Consider the following 17,383-nt stretch of genomic DNA (forward strand, 5'->3'; position numbering starts at 1 on the left):
AACTAAGCATCTGGGGAAAAAATCTCATTTTCGGGGGAGAAAAATTGCGTTTGACGAATTCTAACCTCTTAACGTTAGCATTTTTGATATACTCAATACACATGTTTTTTGTTCCCATTGCAGAGTTCTTTAGAATGAGCCATTCTTCAAATTTTTCCATTGAGCCGTTTCGGAGATACAGAGGGGCAAAGTTGAAGGTGTTTTACAAGATGGCGCCCATACCACGTGACCTATGGCGTCATCATTAGCATTAAAAAATTCTACGAGCCTAGCCGATCATTTGATGAAAATTTCCTGTCAATCCGACCAGCGGTTGCTGAGAAACTTAATTATGAATTTTTCGGAGGTGCAAAATAGGGTGGAAGAATAATAATAAGAAAAACTCTAGCAGTAATTAATAGGTAAATGGAGAGTAAACCTAAAAAGAGAGATAGAATTGTGAGGAACAGAAATGAAAAAACGAGATGTGTGTGTGTGTGTGTGTGTGTGTGTGTGTGTGTGTGTGTGTGTGTTACTGTTTAAGGCAAAATGTTGTCGTGTGCTGCCGGAGGTGCACAAATCGTGACGAACGAGGATGAACAAAGGCAGGAGTGACTTTCCATCGGTAAGGCTTCAAACACTGTTACTGTGTGTGTGTTACTATGTTCGTGTGTGTTACTGTGTGTGTGTGTGTGTGTGTGTGTGTTACTATGTGTGTGTGTTACTGTGTGTGTGTGTGTGTGTGTGTTACTATGTGTGTGTGTGGTTACTGTGTGTGTTACGATGTGCGTGTGTGTTACTGTGTGTGTGTGTGTGTGTGTGTGTGTGTGTGTGTGTTACTATGTGTGTTTGTGTTACTGTGTGTGTGTGTTACAGTGTGTGTATGCGTGTGTTTGTGTTACTGTGTGTGTGTTACTATGCGTGTGTGTTACTGTGTGTGTTACTGAAACTGAACGAAACTGCCAGCTGAAGGAGCAAAAGAATGTCATTGTCTTACACAAATGGATTATTAAATTCCAGAAGCACAGCCTGGTACTTCGTAAGCACTTTTTGAGTGTAACTTCCATGGCATAGGGTGTCATTCCACTGCATCAGAGTCCACTGTACCTGCAATCTATTTTTAAAATTCGCTCTAGATGATGGACCCAGATTGTGCATATATCATATTCCCATCAGGAAGCGATTCATTGTTACTCGGCAACGCCGGATACTTTTGCAATAATAATCACACGACAGACAGTTTGGGCTTTCCTTTTGGCCACCACAGACTGCTCGGGCTTTCCTTTTGGCCACCACAGACTGCTCGGGCTTTCCTTTTGGCCACCACAGACTGCTCGGGCTTTCCTTTTGGCCACCACAGACTGCTCGGGCTATCCTTTTGGCCACCACAGACTGCTCGGGCTTTCCTTTTGGCCACCACAGACTGCTTGGGCTTTCCTTTTGGCCACCACAGACTGCTTGGGCTTTCCTTTTGGCCACCACAGACTGCTCGGGCTTTCCTTTTGGCCACTACAGACTGCTTGGGCTTTCCTTTTGGCCACCACAGACTGCTTGGGCTTTCCTTTTGGCCACTACAGACTGCTTGGGCTTTCCTTTTGGCCACTACAGACTGCTTGGGCCATCCTTTTGGCCACTACAGACTGCTTCGGCCATCCTTTTGGCCACTACAGACTGCTTGGGCTTTCCTTTTGGCCACTACAGACTGCTTGGGCTTTCCTTTTGGCCACTACAGACTGCTTGGGCTTTCCTTTTGGCCACTACAGACTGCTTGGGCTTTCCTTTTGGCCACTACAGACTGCTTGGGCCATCCTTTTGGCCACGACAGACTGCTTGGGCTTTCCTTTTGGCCACTACAGACTGCTTGGGCTTTCCTTTTGGCCACTACAGACTGCTTGGGCCATCCTTTTGGCCACGGCAGACAGTTTGGGCTTTCCTTTTGGCCACTACAGACTGCTTGGGCTTTCCTTTTGGCCACTACAGACTGCTTGGGCCATCCTTTTGGCCACTACAGACTGCTTGGGCCATCCTTTTGGCCACTACAGACTGCTTGGGCTTTCCTTTTGGCCACTACAGACTGCTTGGGCTTTCCCTTTGGCCACCACAGACTGCTTGGGCCATCCTTTTGGCCACCACAGACTGCTTGGGCCATCCTATTGGCCACCACAGACTGCTTGGGCCATCCTTTTGGCAACTACAGACTGCTTGGGCTTTCCTTTTGGCCACCACAGACTGCTTGGGCTTTCCTTTTGGCCACCACAGACTGATTGGGCTTTCCTTTTGGCCACCACAGACTGCTTGGGCTTTCCTTTTGGCCAACACAGACTGCTTGGGCCATCCTTTTGGCCACCACAGACTGCTTGGGCCATCCTTTTGGCCACTACAGACTGCTTGGGCTTTCCTTTTGGCCACCACAGGGTGCTTGGGACATCCTCTTGGCCACTACAGACTGCTAGGGCTTTCCTTTTAGCCACTACAGACTGCTTGGGCTTTCCTTTTAGCCACGACAGACTGCTTGAGACATCCTTTTGGCAGCCATAGACTGCTCAGCCTTTCCTTTTGGCCAACACAGACTGCTTGGGCTTTCCTTTTGGCCACTACAGACTGCTTGTGCTTTCCTTTTGGCCACTACAGACTGCCTGGGCTTTCCTTTTGGCCACTGCAGACTGCTTGGGCTTTCCTTTTAGCCACTACAGACTGCTTGGGCTTTCCTTTTGGCCACCACAGACTGTTTGGGCTTTCCTTTTGGCCACTACAGACTGCTTGGGCTTTCCTTTTGGCCACCACAGAATGCTCGGCCTTTCCTTTTGGCCACTACGGAATGCACGGCCTTTGCTTTTGGCCACTACAGACTGCTTGGGCTTTCCTTTTGGCCACCACAGACTGCTTGGGCTTTCCTTTTGGCCACCACAGATTGCTCGGCCTTTCATTTTGGCCACTACAGACTGCTTGGGCTTTCCTTTTGGCCACCACAGATTGCTCGGCCTTTCTTTTGGCCACTACAGACTGCTTGGGCTTTCGTTTTAGCCACTTCAGACTGCTTGGGCTTTCCTTTTGGCCACCACAGACTGCTTGGGCTTTCCTTTTAGCCACTTCAGACTGCTTGGGCTTTCCTTTTAGCCACTTCAGACTGCTTGGGCTTTCCTTGTGGCCACTTCAGACTGCTTGGGCTTTCCTTTTGGCCACCACAGACTGCTTGGGCTTTCCTTTTAGCCACTACAGACTGCTTGGGCTTTCCTTTTAGCCACTTCAGACTGCTTGGGCTTTCCTTTTGGCCACCACAGACTGCTTGGGCTTTCCTTTTAGCCACTACAGACTGCTTGGGCTTTCATTTTAGCAACTGCAGACTGCTTGGGCTTTCCTTTTAGCCAGGACAGACTGCTTGGGCTTTCGTTTTAGCAACTACAGACTGCTTGGGCTTTCCTTTTAGCCACTACCGAGTGCCTGGGCTTTCTTTTTAGCCACTACAGACTGCTTGGGCTTTCTTTTTAGCCACTACAGACTGCCTGGGCTTTCCTTTTAGCCAATACAGATTGATTGGGCTTTCCTTTTAGCCACCACAGACTGCTTGGGCTTTCTTTTTAGCCACTACAGACTGCCTGGGCTTTCGTTTTAGCCACTACAGACTGCTTGGGCTTTCCTTTTAGCCACTACAGACTGCCTGGGCTTTCCTTTTAGCCACTACAGACTGCCTGGGCTTTCCTTTTAGCCACTACAGACTGCTTGGGCTTTCCTTTTAGCCACTACAGACTGCCTGGGCTTTCCTTTTGGCCACCACAGACTGCTTGGCCTTTCCTTTTGGCCACCACAGACTGCCTGGGCTTTCCTTTTAGCCACTACAGACTGCCTGGGCTTTCCTTTTAGCCACGACAGACTGCTTGGGCTTTCCTTTTAGCCACCACAGACTGCCTGGGCTTTCATTTTAGCCACTACAGACTGCCTGGGCTTTCCTTTTAGCCACTACAGACTGCTTGGGCTTTCCTTTTAGCCACCACAGACTGCATGGGCTTTCCTTTTGGCCACCACAGACTGCCTGGGCTTTCCCTTTAGCCACTACAGACTGCCTGGGCTTTCCTTTTGGCCACCACAGACTGCCTGGGCTTTCCCTTTAGCCACTACAGACTGCTTGGGCTTTCCTTTTGGCCACCACAGACTGCCTGGGCTTTCCTTTTAGCCACTACAGACTGCTTGGGTTTTCCTTTTGGCCACCACAGACTGCCTGGGCTTTCCTTTTAGCCACTACAGACTGCCTGGGCTTTCCTTTTGGCCACCACAGACTGCTTGGGCTTTCCTTTTGGCCACCACAGACTGCCTGGGCTTTCCCTTTAGCCACTACAGACTGCTTGGGCTTTCCTTTTAGCCACTACAGGCTGCCTGGGCTTTCCTTTTGGCCACCACAGACTGCCTGGGCTTTCCTTTTAGCCACTACAGACTGCCTGGGCTTTCCTTTTGGCCACCACAGACTGCTTGGGCTTTCCTTTTGGCCACCACAGACTGCCTGGGCTTTCCTTTTGGCCACTACAGACTGCTTGGGCTTTCCTTTTAGCCACTACAGACTGCTTGGGCTTTCCTTTTAGCCACTACAGACTGCCTGGGCTTTCCTTTTGGCCACCACATAATGCATGGGCTTTCCTTTTGGCCACCACAGACTGCTTGGGCTTTCCTTTTGGCCACCACAGACTGCTTGGGCTTTCCTTTTGGCCACTACAGACTGCTTGGGCTTTCCTTTTGGCCACTACAGACTGCTTGGGCTTTCCTTTTGGCCACCACAGACTGCCTGGGCTTTCCTTTTGGCCACTACAGACTGCTTGGGCTTTCCTTTTGGCCACTACAGACTGCTTGTGCTTTCCTTTTGGCCACTACAGACTGCATGGGCTTTCCTTTTGGCCACTACAGACTGCCTGGGCTTTCCTGTTGGCCACCACAGACTGCATGGGCTTTCCTTTTGGCCACTACAGACTGCCTGGGCTTTCCTTTTAGCCACTACAGACTGCCTGGGCTTTCCTTTTAGCTACTACAGACTGCTTGGGCTTTCCTTTTGGCCACTACAGACTGCCTGGGCTTTCCTTTTAGCTACTACAGACTGCCTGGGCTTTCCTTTTGGCCACTACAGACTGCCTGGGCTTTCCTTTTAGCCACTACAGACTGCCTGGGCTTTCCTTTTAGCTACTACAGACTGCTTGGGCTTTCCTTTTGGCCACTACAGACTGCCTGGGCTTTCCTTTTAGCCACTACAGACTGCCTGGGCTTTCCTTTTAGCTACTACAGACTGTCTGGGCTTTCCTTTTAGCCACTACAGACTGCCTGGGCTTTCCTTTTGGCCACTACAGACTGCCTGGGCTTTCCTTTTAGCCACTACAGACTGCCTGGGCTTTCCTTTTGGCCACTACCGACTGCCCGGCCTTTCCTTTTGGCCTTTCCTTTTGTAACTATAGAATAATTACAATGATAAGCCACCCTGAATGGGCCCACTCTTCACTTGGACACTGGGCGATCCCCCCCCCCCTCCCAAAACAACCCCCCTCAATCCCTCCCCCCCCCTCCCAAAACAACCCCCCTCAATCCGTCGTTGTCTGTGCCATTACATTATTTCTCTCTAACTAAGTTATTCACCAAGTTTAAAGCATAAAGGCCTCAAATCACCGGCTGTGTGTGCTGCTTGTTTGTGCCTCCTTTATTTCACTTTATTGTTTAATCTGTGAAGGAAATAGCAGGAAGACCAGGTGGGCTCCAGTTCGTCATAAGATGAAGGTGATATGGCCCAGTTTACAAAGAATGGAAATATCAAGATGATTATAACTTCCCTTCATCCCTCTCACTCTCACCACTCTGTGCCTGGAATTTCTAACCATGGAGATGTTTGTGGGAAGTGGGAATAAAATCCCCTTTATATCACTTCACAATCTCCTCGTGATGAGGTTCCACCTGAACCAACATTTTCTTTAATATTCCTGGTATGTAGTTTTTAAGAACTCAGTGAGATTCTTCTTCTTCGCTCATGTTTCTTTATTATTGCACATTATCTGTGCAGCTTCTCAATTATTTAGACTCCATTTTTCAGATCCTTGTACTTGCTCATTTTTCTCATTTCCACGTTATTTACACCAAAGTCCCTGCATACTGACACTTCGATGAGCAACACCACCTTTTCCTTTTAATATCCGAGTACTATGTCCGGTCGCAATACTTTGTTTTCTATGTTCATTCTTTATAGGTCATTCGCGAGTACTATGTCGTCAATTTCAGTAAGCATTTATTGTTGTGCCTTTGTGTGTACAGCTGTTTTGACATGAGTGTTTTTTTACATTTGTGTGTACAGCCGATAGGAGAATGATGCTTTCTGTTTCTACCTTGAAGAACCCACACACCTTGCAGTCTGATTCTACCTTGCAGTCTGATTGAGTCAACCCTGAAATTTTCTTAAAACTATTGTTGTGTCCTCGATTCTGGGCATTTATTATGACTTTCTTTATCCCAATGAAACTGACCTTTTTTCCCCTCAACTCAGTTGAGGCTCGTGTAGGCGAGCTAACACATATAACATACAATAAAGGGAGCAGGAGACAAGAGGGGGGAGAGAGAGGGAAACACAACACCAGTAGAGAACAGGGATATCGGGAGATATGTGGAAGGGAGAGGGCTGAGGCAGGGTACACGAGATCAACAAGATGGACCCTACAAGGACTTTCAGGAAAGAAAACGAAATTTGAAGGAGGTGGATTTAGGGTGGATAAACGGGGGAAGAAAATACAAATGAATTGGATGGGGAAAGATAAGAGATGGTGATGGACAGCTGTTTTGAAGACCTGGAGGGAGGAGTGGGATTGAAGAGAATGTGAGAGTTTGTTCCAGAAGTGGAAAAAGAGGAATGAAAGAGTGAAGGTGAGCAGAGAGTCTTGATTTTGGCAGTTTAACCATAAGAGGGTTCCAGGCAGATCTTGTGCGACCTGTAGGAATATTCAGGGGAGCGCAGAGAGAGCTGGGGGTGGAAGGCCGGAGAGGAGTTGGTAGAAGACAGAAAGACCACCAACCTGTCTGTGGTAAGAGAGTGAAAACACCCCAGAACCCGATTCATCAGGGGAGATTCCAATGATTCTGAAAGCTTTGGATTCTACAGCGTGAAGTCGAGCGAGGTGTGAGGCAGGTGCACCAGCCCAGAGAGGAGAGCAGTACTCCATCAAGACCTCTTTATAGCCATTCCAATGAGCCTTTTGTCTATCTACTCATGGGTGGTAAAAGGCTTACAGGTATGCAGGATTTCTTTACAGGGTACCCACAAAATGATAACGATTTTCTCAATGACACTCAATATGCATTCATGAGATGAGAGAGCCACACAGAAACAATTCTTCTACTTCACAGATAATTTTAAAGGGAAGGCCTTGTGCTTGTATCGAAAAGGCCTCTCCATTCATAAGAGTGCACATCACAGAAGGCACAAACACCTCGAGGTTCGAGACATCATAGATGGTAGAAACACCTCGAGGTTCGATACATCATAGAGGGTAGAAACACCTTGAGGTTCGAGACATCATAGAGGGTAGAAACACCTCGAGGTTCGATACATCATAAAGGGTAGAAACACCTCGAGGTTCGATACATCATCGAGGGTATAAACACCTCGAGGTTCGAGACATCATAGAGGGTAGAAACACCTCGAGGTTCGATACATCATAAAGGGTAGAAACACCTCGAGGTTAGATACATCATCGAGGGTATAAACACCTCGAGGTTCGATACATCATAGAGGGTAGAAACACCTCGAGGTTCGATACATCATAGAGGGTAGAAACACCTCGGGGTTCGATACATCATAGAGGGTAGAAACACCTCGAGGTTCGATACATCATAGAGGGTAGAAACACCTCGAGGTTCGAGACATTATCGAGGGTAGAAATACCTCGAAGTTAGATACATCATAGAGGGTAGAAACACCTCGAGGTTCGAGACATCATAGAGGGTAGAAACACCTCGAGGTTCGAGACATTATAGAGGGTAGAAACACCTCGAATTTCGATACATCATAGAGGGTAGAAACACCTCGAGGTTGGAGACATTATAGAGGATAGAAACACCTCGAGGTTCGATACATCATAGAGGGTAGAAACACCTCGAGGTTCGAGACATCATAGAGGGTAGAAACACCTCGTGGTTCGATACATCATAGAGGGTAGAAACACCTCGAGGTTCGAGACATCATAGAGGGTAGAAACACCTCGAGGTTCGAGACATCATAGAGGGTAGAAACACCTCGAGGTTCGATACATCATAGAGGGTAGAAATACCTCGAAGTTCGATACATCATAGAGGGTAGAAACACCTCGAGGTTCGAGACATTATAGAGGGTAGAAACACCTCGAAGTTCGATACATCATAGAGGGTAGAAACACCTCGAGGTTGGAGACATTATCGAGGGTAGAAACACCTCGAGGTTCGATACATCATAGAGGGTAGAAACACCTCGAGGTTCGATACATCATAGAGGGTAGAAACACCTCGAGGTTCGAGACATCATAGAGGGTAGAAACACCTCGAGGTTCGATACATCATAGAGGGTAGAAACACCTCGAGGTTCGATACATCATAGAGGGTAGAAACACCTCGAGGTTCGAGACATCATCGAGGGTAGAAACACCTCGAGGTTCGATACATCATAGAGGGTAGAAACACGTCGAGGTTCGATACATCAGAGAGGGTAGAAACACCTCGAGGTTCGAGACATCATAGAGGGTAGAAACACCTCGAGGTTCGAGACATTATAGAGGGTAGAAACACCTCGAAGTTCGATACATCATAGAGGGTAGAAACACCTCGAGGTTGGAGACATTATCGAGGGTAGAAACACCTCGAGGTTCGATACATCATAGAGGGTAGAAACACCTCGAGGTTCGATACATCATAGAGGGTAGAAACACCTCGAGGTTCGAGACATCATAGAGGGTAGAAACACCTCGAGGTTCGATACATCATAGAGGGTAGAAACACCTCGAGGTTCGATACATCATAGAGGGTAGAAACACCTCGAGGTTCGAGACATCATAGAGGGTAGAAACACCTCGAGGTTCGAGACATCATCGAGGGTAGAAACACCTCGAGGTTCGATACATCAGAGAGGGAAGAAACACCTTGAGGTTCGATACATCATAGAGGGTAGAAACACCTCGAGGTTCGATACATCATAGAGGGTAGAAACACCTCGAGGTTCGATACATCATAGAGGGTAGAAACACCTCGAGGTTCGATACATCATAGAGGGTAGAAACACCTCGAGGTTCGATACATCATAGAGGGTAGAAACACCTCGAGGTTCGAGACATTATAGAGGGTAGAAACACCTCGAGGTTCGAGACATTATAGAAGGTAGAAACACCTCGATGTTCGATACATCATAGAGGGTAGAAACACCTCGAGGTTCGAGACATTATAGAGGGTAGAAACACCTCGAGACATTATAGAGGGTAGAAACACCTCGAGGTTCGAGACATTACAGAGGGTAGAAACACCTCGAGGTTCGATACATCATAGAGGGGAGAAACACCTCGAGGTTCGATACATCATAGAGGGTAGAAACACCTCGAGGTTGGAGACATTATAGAGGGTAGAAACACCTCGAGGTTCGATACATCATCGAGGGTAGAAACACCTCGAGGTTCGATACATCATAGAGGGTAGAAACACCTCGAGGTTCGATACATCAGAGAGGGTAGAAACACCTCGAGGTTCGAGACATCATAGAGGGTAGAAACACCTCGAGGTTTGAGACATCATCGAGGGTAGAAACACCTCGAGGTTCGATACATCAGAGAGGGAAGAAACACCTTGAGGTTCGATACATCATAGAGGGTAGAAACACCTCGAGGTTCGACACATCATAGAGGGTAGAAACACCTCGAGGTTCGATACATCATAGAGGGTAGAAACACCTCGAGGTTCGATACATCATAGAGGGTAGAAACACCTCGAGGTTCGAGACATTATAGAGGGTAGAAACACCTCGAGGTTCGAGACATCATAGAGGGTAGAAACACCTCGAGGTTCGAGACATCATAGAGGGTAGAAACACCTCGAGGTTCGATACATCAGAGAAGGTAGAAACACCTCGAGGTTCGATACATCATAGAGGGTAGAAACACCTCGAGGTTCGATACATCATAGAGGGTAGAAACACCTCGAGGTTCGAGACATTATAGAGGGTAGAAACACCTCGAGGTTCGAGACATCATAGAGGGTAGAAACACCTCGAGGTTCGAGACATCATAGAGGGTAGAAACACCTCGAGGTTCGATACATCAGAGAAGGTAGAAACACCTCGAGGTTCGACCAACAATGAATCACAATCTTAACAAAAGAACCAGAAGTCAAAACAGCAATTGATTATTTACTATATTCATCGACAAGGAATGTTGTTTGCATATTTGATGAATACGTCAAATACCTTCAAATGCCATTTATTTTTACACATTAAATGTTTCAAGTGCAACTCACGGAACAGAATCATTATTTGGTGAACTAACCTCAATGTGCCTAAAATAGTTATCAAGTTATCAGAGATTAATCTTACCCCTGTTAACCAGAAACTCCCCTCTCGAGATTGTTTGTGGTAATGACGTCACAGGCATCTCAAACTGAAAATGGAGATAAACACGAGGCTCAAACTGTTGTTGTGTTTTTCATGCAAAAGAGACTTTTAGTAGAAGTTGTGAGAATCTAATTCTCTAAGTTCCAAATAATAAACCTACAGGAAGATGATGGGAAACAACCTCAGGAACTTATATGGATCACAATGGGATGGGTCCTCTCATCATGTGACGAGGTGTAACATCAAACAGGAAAAGGAGAGGATCTTCACATCCAGGTGGACATCTCATGAAATTCCTACAACTTGGAGATTGGTGGAACAATCAGAGTGGACACCTGGATTGTACTTTCAATGACAAGAGCTGGGAATCTTGAGAACATGTGGAGAAAGATACAGAAAGGAAGACGAAATGTTTTGGGACTTTGTGAAGTGATGGAAAGTAGAGGATTTCATGAATGATGATATGATGGTAAATCGACTCGAGGGGAAAATGAAAAAATGATAAAATGCTGGAAAGTTTCTCCAAAGTGATTTGTTTCCTCAAACAATGTTCCTTGTGAAGTTTAGAGATGACCATGTGGATATTATCATCATTCATGGTTGCACATCAACAGGTGATCAGATTGAGGAAGAAGTGGATGTGAAATGATCAAGGTGGATGTCTTTTTGTCTGTGGACACATCCGTCCTCGTCCTCTCCGTCCTTCCTCCCCCTCCTCTCCCTCCAGGTTTATCTGGGGTCCATGGAGTTCACCATTAACACCTGTCTGGCGAAACTCACCAAATCCTGGACCACTGCTCACCTCCACTCATTCGTTGTTATTTTTCCTGCCGACGGAAACAACTTCCACATTCTCTTCAATCTCACTCTTCCCTCCATGTCTTCAAGACAGCTGTTCACCATTATCTCAGGTCTCCCTCATCTAAAGCCATTATCTTTTCTCTCCCCATTATCCCCCACCAACTCCCAAGCTCACCTCTTTACAGTTTTTTCCTTCCTCACAGTTTCCTTCTGTGTCCATATTGTCTACCCCATGTGTCCTTTCCAACTCCTCATTCTTCCCCACACCCCTTGTTTGTCCAAGTCTCCCTCTATTTTGTTCCTCATTCCTGCTGTTTGTGTTTCCCCCTCTCTTCATTTTTTTTTGTTCTGTTATGTGATGGGTGTGTACCTCTCGGTGTGTACCCCGGTTTAGAATAGGTACACCGTATCCCTGTGTGTCGTAAGAGGTTTCTAAAAGGGTTGGCGTCAGGAAGGGCATCCGGCCATAAAAACATTGCCTCAAAAAGAGAACCATGACAATTACAACTACATATGGGCAGGGTGCAGCCCGAAGTACCCCGTGGGGGACCCCACGCCCTCTCGTCAAAACTCAAGGTGGGGAACCCGATCGAAGCAAGGGTGGAAATCACTCCATTTATGACGACGAAACGTCTGATGCCCGACGTGGAGATCGGTTTCTGAGGTTTGGGACATGGAATACAGGGACAATGACAGGGAGATCAGGAGAAGTGGTGGAAGTATTGGTCAGAAGAAGAGTGGACATATGTTGTGTGCAAGAGACGAGATGGAAGGGAAGTGGTGTGAGAATGGTGAAGGGTAGGCAGGGACAGAAATACAAGTTTGTGTGGCAAGGGTGCCGGGAGGGCATGAATGGTGTTGGTGTCCTGTTTCTGAGGAGTTTGTGGACAGTGTGGTGAGTGTGACTAGAGTGAGTGATAGGTTGATGATGGTGAAAATGATGATTGGAAAGCTCTTGGTGAACATCATCTTGGGATATGCTCCGCAGGTTGGTCGGAGCGATGAAGAGAAGGACAAGTTCTGGTGTGCAATTGAGAAGCTGATGGAAAACGTGAAAGATGAGGAAGTTGTTGTGGTAGGAGGAGACCTAAATGGACATGTGGGAAGGAGTATATACGGTTTTGTGGGAGTTCATGGGGGTTACGGATATGGTGTGAGAAATGGAGAAGGTGAAAGGATTTTGGAGTTTGCTGATGGAGCTGATTTGTTGATTTGTAATACTCAGTTCCAGAAAGAGGATAATAAGCTTGTTACATACACATCAGGTGGGTCGACGCCAACCGTTGACTACGTGATGGTGCGTAGGCGAGATAGGGGGCACCTCCGGGACACAAAGGTGATCCCGGGGGAGGAGGCTGTTTCACAGCACCACATGGTTGTCTGCGACATAAGGGTGAAAGGTGGGAGGAGAGCTCGGCGGGTGAAGTACCAACCGAGAATGAAGGTGTGGAGGTTGAAAGAGGTGACAGTAAGGGAGGCATTAAAAGAGAGGCTGAGTAGGGTAGAGGATGATGTGGTTGAGCTTGAAAGTGGTTGGATGTTGTTGGGAGCCGTTGGTGAGGTATGTGGATGGGCAAAAGGACCACCAAGGCACTCGGAAACATGGTGGTGGGATGATGAAGTTGGAAAGAGGATTGACGAGAAGAGGAACAAGTTCAAGGAGTGGCAGAAGGTGAAGGGTATGGGGCCAGAAAAAGCAGAGCATGAAAGTTATAAGGCAGCCAAGAAGGCTGCAAAGAAAGAGGTAGCAATGGCACAGGAGGCATCGAGGAAAATGTTCGGAGAATGCTTGGATTCGGAAGAGGGTCAGACAGCGGTATTCAGGATTGCAAAGCAGATAGCGAAAGAGAGGTGTGATGTGATGGGGGTGAGTTGCTTGAAGGATGAAGTGGGACAAATCGTTGTGGACTCAGATGGAATTAAAGGAATATGGAAGAGATATATGGAAATGCTGTTGAATACAGAGAATGAATGGGATGGCAACATAGAGAGTAACCCAGTTTTAGGACCGGCAGAGAAGATAACCGAGAAGGAAGTTGAGGAAGCGATAAAAGCAATGAAGAGTAGAAAAGCGGGAGGGCCGACGGGAGTTGTGGGAGATATGTTGAAGGCAGCAGGAAGTTGGGGTGTGAAGAGAATGACAGAGATCTGTAATCTGGTGGTGAAAGAAGGCCGCATTCCAGTGGATTGAGAACTGAGTACCCTCGTCCCTCGATACAAGGGGAAAGGTGACCCTCTGGACTGTGGCTCATATCGAGCGATAAATTTATTGGAGCATGGGATGAAGGTATTGGAAAGGGTGTTGGAGAGGAGGATAAGGAAGAAAGTGAAGATCGACGAAATGCAGTTTGGATTTATGCCAGGAAGAGGATTGACAGACGTGCTTTTTATTGCAAGGCAGTTGCAGGAGAAGTACATGGAGAAGTGGAAGAAGTCGTTTCTTGGGTTTGTTGATCTGGAGAAAGCATTCGATAGGGTTCCACGTGAAGTAGTGACATGGGCATTGAGGAAGTTAGGAGTGGAGGAATGGTTGATCAGAGTAGTGATGGCAATGTACAAAAGAGCGCGCACAGGTGTAAGGACGAAGGACGGGAACAGTGGTGAGTTTGAGATGAAGGTGGGAGTGCATCAGGGGTCGGTACTAAGTCCACTACTATTTGTAGCTGTGATGGAGGTGCTGGCTCAGAACGTAAAGGAGGGTTGACTGTGGGAGTTGTTGTACGCAGATGATCTGGTGTTGATTGCGGAAAGTATTGATGGACTGAAGGAAAAGATGAACAAGTGGAAGGAATGTATGGAGACAAAAGGTCTGAAGGTGAATATCGGAAAGACGAAGGTGATGGCAAGTGGTAAAGCATGTGGTGAGGTGGAAAGAACTGGGAAGTGGCCATGTGCTGTGTGCAGGAAGGGTGTCGGAGTGAACTCCATTCGTAGTCAGGTTCACTATGTCAATAAATTATATTTCGTTCAAAATCATGGTAGATTAGCAAACCTATACATTTTTGGAAACGTTATAGCATAAGGAAACTTACAATCAATGTTTTCATTTGGAGAGATACCTGTATGGCGGCCATTTTGGATTTTCAAAATGGCCACTGTAAAATACATATTTTGTTCTATTTCTGCCTCTAATTACCCTAAAAACTTTTTATAATATACTAAACCTATATTTTCAGGGACAAGGAATCCAATGAAAGTATCAAATTAGTGCTATGGGGAATGGTAAGAAACGAATCAAAGGTTTTGAATTGCAAAATACTGTCTTTATATTCGCGATAAGTTGCATAATCAAATACATGTTATCATTTTGTACAGGCAGTTAATAACATCAAAATGTGTCACAATAATTCATATCACCAAACATACACAGGCAGTCAGCAAAATCATATATGCACATGCAGTCAGTATAACTTCACATCTACACAGGCAGTCAATGACAAAATATACACAGGCAGTCAATGGCATCAAACATACACGATTACAGAATATGCCATTTAGAGTTCGTCATCACTGTCCTGTGTGTCGTATCCGACAATATAGTCCGCATCGTTTTCACAGTCCGTTCCACACAAGCAAAGGTCGGTCAAATTGATTGGCAAATCGAATTGGTCGAATGGTCGATCGAATCGAATTCGATGAATCGAATCGAATCGAATCGATCGAATTGGTCGAATGGTCGAATGGTCGATCGAAGCGATTGGTCGAATGGTCGAATTGGTCGAATGGAATTGGTCGATTGGTCGAATTGGTCGAATCGAATTGGTCCGAATTGGCAAATGTAAACATTGATTTTCAGATTTTCCATGTAATGACGTTTCCAAAAATGTATAGGTTTGCTAATCTACCATGATTTTGAACGAAAAAACATAGTGAACCTGACTATCATGTACAATGTGCGCTGAGTGGGTTCATCAAAAATGTAGTGGTCTGAGAGGGTCATTAACAAGTGTGGCAGCTACATTCAAATGTAAGGTGTGCACAGAGGGAGCTGCAGATGGAGGAAATGTTGAGTTGGATCTTGGAGACGGCGTGAAGCTGGAAGGTGTGAAAACATTTTGCTACCTCGGAGACATGCTGAATGGAGAAGGTGGATCAGACTCGGCAACGGTTGCTCGAGTGAGATGTGCATGGAAGAAGTTTCGGGAACTGAGTGGCGTGCTGACGAGGAGGGGAGTGTCGTTGAAGCTGAAGGGAAAGGCGTATGCTGCATGTGTGAGAAGTGTTATGATTTATGGGAGCGAGACATGGGTAATTAACGTAGAGCAGCAACGAAGGCTGGAAACGGTGGAAATGCGAATGGTTCGGTGGATGTGTGGAGTATCGTTGAGAGAGAGGAAGACAAATGATGAATTGTGAAAGATTATGGGAATAGAGCCTGTGATTGATGCTGTGAAGAGAAACAGGTTGAGATGGTTTGGTCATGTGTTGAGGAAGGATGAAAGTGACTGGTTGAGAAGAGTGATGTAAATGCTTGTGGAAGGAAGTAGAGGACGGGGAAGACCGAGAAAGACTTGGCTAAAGATGGTGGAAGAAGAAATGCGGGCAAGGGGGTTAACAAGGAGAGATGCAGAAAATAGGGCAAAATGGAGAAGATTGTCATGGGGACCGCAAGGCTAACCCCCGCTCTCGCAGGGAAAATGGCCTTAAAATGCATGTTGTTTGTTGTTTTGTTATGTGATGATTCGTTCCATTCCAGCTCCTCCACGAGCCTCGACTTTTATTTACAAAAAACAGGAAATTATAGATGAAGAAAAACCAAAAGTACGGTGCATTTTATGGGTGTTTGGAAGAATGTTGTTGGAGAATGAAGAAATGAGTAAGTGATTGATAGCTATGGAAGAGATAACAGAAACAGACGAGGAGAGAAGCTGGTTGAGTTTTGTAAAATAAGGTACTTGGTGGTCAATGTCACAACACGTAGTTTAAAAACCACAAAAGAAGAAGAAGGTAAACATGGGGGAAATCTGTCAACAGAGCAGTATCAGATCGAGAACACTTTGGTGAAACCGAAATACCGGAATTATTTAAATATTTTTTATACATTGGTGCAGATGCCAATCCAGACTACAACATGGATGTGATGGAAATATCTCTGAAGTTGAAGAGAGTGAAGAATTACAAGACGAAGTATAGAGTTTGGAAGAGGGGAGAGATGTAGGTGGGCTGAGAATCAAAGAAGGAAATAAGAAACGAGAGTGTAAATGAAAGATTTTTAATTTTTTTATTTTTTTATTTTTTTTGTATACGGAATCGAGGTTCGTGAAAGAGCTAACATTTATTTCACAAACAAATCAACCAGACAAACAAAATATACAAAAAGAGGGAGCGGAAGACAAGATGGGGAGAGAAGGGGAAGCACACAACCACAACATTTGAGAGCAGGGAGAAGTGTGGGAGGGAGAGGGCTTGGGGGCAGGAGGCGTGGGAAGGGGGGGGGGGGGGTGGGAGAAGTATAAAACACAAGGGGACCGAAATTAGCGGGGGTAGAAAAGATCAAGGTTTTGGATGGGGGAGGATAAGAGATGGTGGTGAACAGCTGTTTTAAAGACCTGGAGGGTGGAGTGGGATTGAAGAGAGTGAGGGAGTTTGTTCCAGAGGTGGGAGAAAAGAGGAATGAAGGAGTGAAGGTGAGCAAAAAGTCTTGCTTTTGGCAGTTTAACCATAAGAGGGTTGCAGGCAGATCTTGTGTGACCTGTAGGAATATTTGGGGGACAGAGCCCAGAGAGGGCTGGGGGGGCAAGGCCAGAGAGGAGTCGGTAGAAGACGGAAAGACCACCAACCTGCCTGCGGTGAGTGAGTGAAAGGCCCCTGGAGTTAGCTTCATTGCGGGAGATTCCAATGATTCTGAACGCTTTGGTTTCAACAGCGTGAAGACGGGCTAGGTGTGAGGCAGGAGCACCAGACCAGAGGGGAGAGCAGTATTCCATAGAGCTGCGGATGAAAGCCTTGTATGTGGTGAGGAGCTCAGGTGTGCCAAGGAAGGACTTCGCACAACGGAGGATGCCCAGTCGGCGACTGGCTTTGGAA

This window comes from Myxine glutinosa, chromosome 3 (genome assembly GCF_964187855.1).
Source record: "Myxine glutinosa chromosome 3, kmMyxGlut1.1, whole genome shotgun sequence".
In the NCBI taxonomy this organism is placed as follows: domain Eukaryota; kingdom Metazoa; phylum Chordata; class Myxini; order Myxiniformes; family Myxinidae; genus Myxine; species Myxine glutinosa.